General features: G+C 45.2%; 2 protein-coding genes across 2 annotated transcripts in view; both read left to right on the plus strand.

Annotated features, from left to right (window-relative positions):
* The window catches only part of LOC138974802 (uncharacterized), a 204367-nt gene that overhangs the window by 61745 nt on the left and 137622 nt on the right, over nt 1–5000 (plus strand). The window lies entirely within an intron of this gene.
* LOC138974406 (uncharacterized) overlaps nt 2681–5000 on the plus strand; it is a 19787-nt gene continuing 17467 nt past the window's right edge. Inside the window, exon 1 of the mRNA XM_070347122.1 lies at nt 2681–3099. The gene's annotated coding sequence lies outside the window, so the exon portion shown is untranslated. The remainder of the gene's footprint in view (nt 3100–5000) is intronic.

Raw genomic sequence — 5000 nt, forward strand, 5'->3', positions numbered from 1 at the left:
ACTCTCTCTCTCTCTCTCTCTCTTTCTCTTTCTCTTTCTCTCAGTCTCTCTTTCTCTCTCTCTCTCTCTCGAGTCTCTAAGTCTCTCTCTCTCTCTTGTACTCTCTCTCTCTTTCTCTCTCTTTGCCTCTCAGTCAGTCTCTCTCTCTCTCTCTCTCTCTCTCTCTCTCTCTCTCTCTCTCTCTCTCTCTCTCTTTCTGGTATACACAATAACCTCTTGTTTCAAGATCAAGTTCTGAAAAGCGGCTCCTCTTTCCTGTTGACGGGTGTTACTCCTGTCTTATGACTTGTACTTTGTCTCTGAATTCTGAATGTATTCATTGACAGAAACATTCTCCCTCTAAGCATATTCGCAGTTTGACAATTCACTTCGACAACACTTTTTCCAATGACATGTTGGCAGCAATGTGCTACCATACCCCCATTGCCCCCTCAGTGTAATGTAATATACATTTTGTCGGCCTCTGACGTCAAATGGCTCAAAGAAGGGAAATCCAGTGTTCAATCGATACATTGAGTTATGCACCCCGGGTACACAGAGTGTGTCACTTGGTCGCTGTCGTTGTGTAGTTGACACCACGCATGCATGAGGAAGAATACTTCAACCAGGAAGTGTTAGTTATGTGTTGCATTTCGTCTTAGCTCAGCGATTTGTTCTCAGTATCTCAGTCAGTATTGCAACTTGATTCATAACTGTTGAACATTTTGATCACTTAATTATGTTTGTTTTGCAATCAAGGCATAAACGGGAGTGCCAGATTGTGAACACCCGTGTCACAAGTTTGGAGTCTGTGACCGACAGTACTGTATGCTTTACGTGATCAAGAAAAAGATTTAAGGCGGTTCAGGGGATCATAGGATCATAATTATGTTAGTTGCATTTCTTGGAGTGTGAAGTGTTGAGTTGAGGACTGTGAACTGTTGCGTTACAACTACACAACACAGTGCTGTAAAAAGATCAGTGTAACACGTGTTGATGTGTTGGGTTGAGGACTGTGAACTGTAGCGTTACAACTACACAGCACAGTGCTGTAAAAAGATCAGTGTAACACGTGTTGATGTGTTGGGTTGAGGACTGTGAACTGTAGCGTTACAACTACACAGCACAGTGCTGTAACAAGATCAGTGTAACACGTGTTGTTGTGTTGGGTTGAGGACTGTGAACTGTAGCGTTACAACTACACAGCACAGTGCTGTAAAAAGATCAGTGTAACACGTGTTGATGTGTTGGGTTGAGGACTGTGAACTGTAGCGTTACAACTACACAGCACAGTGCTGTAAAAAGATCAGTGTAACACGTGTTGTTGTGTTGGGTTGAGGACTGTGAACTGTAGCGTTACAACTACACAGCACAGTGCTGTAAAAAGATCAGTGTAACACGTGTTGTTGTGTTGGGTTGAGGACTGTGAACGGTAGTGTTACAACTACACAGCTCAGTGCTGTAACAAGATCAGTGTAACACGTGTTGTTGTGTTGGGTTGAGGACTGTGAACTGTAGCGTTACAACTACACAGCACAGTGCTGTAAAAAGATCAGTGTAACACGTGTTGTTGTGTTGGGTTGAGGACTGTGAACTGTAGCGTTACAACTACACAGCACAGTGCTGTAAAAAGATCAGTGTAACACGTGTTGATGTGTTGGGTTGAGGACTGTGAACTGTAGCGTTACAACTACACAGCACAGTGCTGTAAAAAGATCAGTGTAACACGTGTTGTTGTGTTGGGTTGAGGACTGTGAACTGTAGCGTTACAACTACACAGCACAGTGCTGTAAAAAGATCAGTGTAACACGTGTTGTTGTGTTGGGTTGAGGACTGTGAACGGTAGTGTTACAACTACACAGCTCAGTGCTGTAACAAGATCAGTGTAACACGTGTTGTTGTGTTGGGTTGAGGACTGTGAACTGTAGCGTTACAACTACACAGCACAGTGCTGTACAAAGATCAGCCGGTGTAACACGTGTTGATGACGTGTTGGGTTGAGGACTGTGAACTGTAGCGTTACAACTACTCAGCACAGTGCTGTACAAAGATCAGTGTAACACGTGTTGATGTGTTGGGTTGAGGACTGTGAACTGTAGCGTTACAACTACACAGCACAGCGCTGTACAAAGATCAGTGTAACACTGTGACGTGTTGTTGTGTTGGGTTGAGGACTGTGAACTGTAGCGTTACAACTACACAGCACAGCGCTGTACAAAGATCAGTGTAACACGTGTTGTTGTGTTGAGTTGAGGAATGTGAACTGTAGCGTTACAACTACACAGCACAGTACTGTAAAAAGATCAGTTTAACACGTGTTGATGTGTTGGGTTGAGGACTGTGAACTGTAGCGTTACAACTACACAGCACAGTACTGTAACAAGATCAGTGTAACACGTGTTGGGTTGAGGACTGTGAACTGTAGCGTTACAACTACACAGCACAGCGCTGTACAAAGATCAGCCGGTGTAACACGTGTTGATGACGTGTTGGGTTGAGGACTGTGAACTGTAGCGTTACAACTACTCAGCACAGTGCTGTACAAACATCAGTGTAACACGTGTTGATGTGTTGGGTTGAGGACTGTGAACTGTAGCGTTACAACTACACAGCACAGCGCTGTACAAAGATCAGTGTAACACTGTGACGTGTTGTTGTGTTGGGTTGAGGACTGTTAACTGTAGCGTTACAACTACACAACACAGTGCTGTACAAAGATCAGTGTAACACGTGTTGCTGTGTTGGGTTGAGGACTGTGAACTGTAGCGTTACAACTACACAGCACAGTGCTGTAAAAAGATCAGTGTAACACGTGTTGTTGTGTTGGGCTGAGGACTGTAAACTGTAGCGTTACAACTACACAGCACGGTGCTGTAAAAAGACTGTGTAACACGTGTTGATGTGTTGGGTTGAGGACTGTGAACTGTAGCGTTACAACTACACAACACAGTGCTGTAAAAAGATCAGTGTAACACGTGTTGGTGTGTTGGGCTGAGGACTGTGAACTGTAGCGTTACAACTATACACAGCACAGAGCACTGAGACAAACAGCTTGCCCCTTGTGTCTCAGAATCTTTGTGTTGGACTGAACATCTTGAGAGCTGTGTCTGAGCACCACAGGTAAGCCTGTTCTGTCGTTACACAACAACAACATATCAAACGCAATCGCCCACAAGAAAGATGCAAAAGCCCACACACATGTTGTTCTCCAAAATATAAAGGCCTTTTTTGAAGAGCAAATCCCTTTTCTTAGAATCAATACCTTATTCTAAGAAATAAGGCCGTATGTATGAGACCTTTAACTGTTTAGAAATATGACCTTATTTTGAAGGGAAAAAGGCCTTACTTTCAAGGCCTGTTTGTGATGTTTAACCCTTTGTGTCAGCACATTGCCGTCATAGGTCGGTATTAGCCGTGATGAGTTACCTGCCCTGTCAGGTATATTTCTGTTCCACTTTCCACCCTCCCCCTCCCCTGTCCACACACTCACACTGTACCCCAACAAGGCTTATTTAGTACAGGCTTTTTTCCACCAACCACACTCGTTTCGTGCCATATAAGGAAGTGCTACGTCACAAATGCTGCGTACACGTCATTTCCGGTTGACGGTGAAACGAAGTTCACATCAAAAACACAAACGACTTTCGGTGATTTGGGCGATTCTACGAATCTACTTTCGTTGACTTTGTATTCATGTTTTGGTTATTTCTAAATGGAGAACTTTAATGTATTGGATATAGGTTACCTGATTGTTATTTTAACTGTTCATGTCTTCCTACTTTAAGGTCTGGAGTGGACGCTTAAGTCGATCTTTCACTGGATTTCTGTAGCATACATTTCCCTAGGTTCCGCTGGGGAAAATCAAAGATGGCGGTTGCCGCTTCACGACTTTAGAGTTTAACATGCACTGTTGAGTTTCGCTGTGCGCGCGCATCCCAGCGGGCAAGAGAATGAATGAGGTGGTGAATAGAAAGTGGTGGGCTTTGTTCTTGTCTCGGGTAGGTGCTAGCCGTTGTGTCCGTGAGCGGGGTGGTTACCCGACTTGACTGTTGGGGGTACATCACGAAGCGTCCCGGTACCGAAGCGTCCCGGTACCGAAGCGTCCCAGTGCCGAAGCGTCCCGGTACCGAAGCGTCCCGGTGTCGAAGCGTCCCGGTACCGAAGCGTCCTACTATAACGCGTCACAGGGGTACCGGGACGCTTTGGTACCGGGACGCTTCGGGACGCTCCCGCGCAGTAGGGCACGAAGCGTCCCGGTACCGATCGAAGCGTCCCGGTGCCGAAGCGTCCCGGTACCAGCCACCACGCACATCCTCGGCTCGCATGCCAATGTATTAATAAAGCAAAGGGAATGCCTGTAATTCACACAGAGCAATCACTTGGTCTTAAACGTGGGCAAGACAAAAACTTTCATACTGGGGGAGCGAGCCAGTCTGAAGAGTACTCGGGTCCAGCGTGAGCGTTTTTTATTACCCAAATGAACCCAAACAAACCCAAATTAACCCAAATGATACAATTTAAAAGTCGGAGGCAGAACTGAAAAGTCTTTTTCCGACGCTCACGCTTAGTGAAGCCAGAAAGCGTGTGTGATAACAGACATATCCCTCTTATGAACGGAAGCCTACGGACTTTTCCTCCGAACTTGTCCACACGGGTACAGTATTTCCAAATTGGTGTGTTGTGAGTACAGATCTAAAGTAAAGTTGGGGAAAAGTTGGACAAAAAGTGATTTTTTATTACCGAAAGCAAATCAAGGTCTGTGCAAAATTAAAAAAATCAGTGAAGTCAAGGTCAAATCAAGGTCAAGATTAAATTTAAAAAAAATAAATATGGTTAGTCAAGGTCAAATCAAGGTCAACAAGGGCGGATCTGGGGGGGGGGGTTACACGGGTTACGTAACCCGCCCACCCCCCACCCCCCAATAAAAGAGGTAATTTATTGGCTCAGGATGCACCAGATAGCTCTATTTTGCTTCTTTGGATAAAAAAAAATTCCGGGGGGGGGGGGGGGCATGCCCCCGG

This window comes from Littorina saxatilis, linkage group LG8, assembly GCF_037325665.1.
Source record: "Littorina saxatilis isolate snail1 linkage group LG8, US_GU_Lsax_2.0, whole genome shotgun sequence".
Taxonomy (NCBI): domain Eukaryota; kingdom Metazoa; phylum Mollusca; class Gastropoda; order Littorinimorpha; family Littorinidae; genus Littorina; species Littorina saxatilis.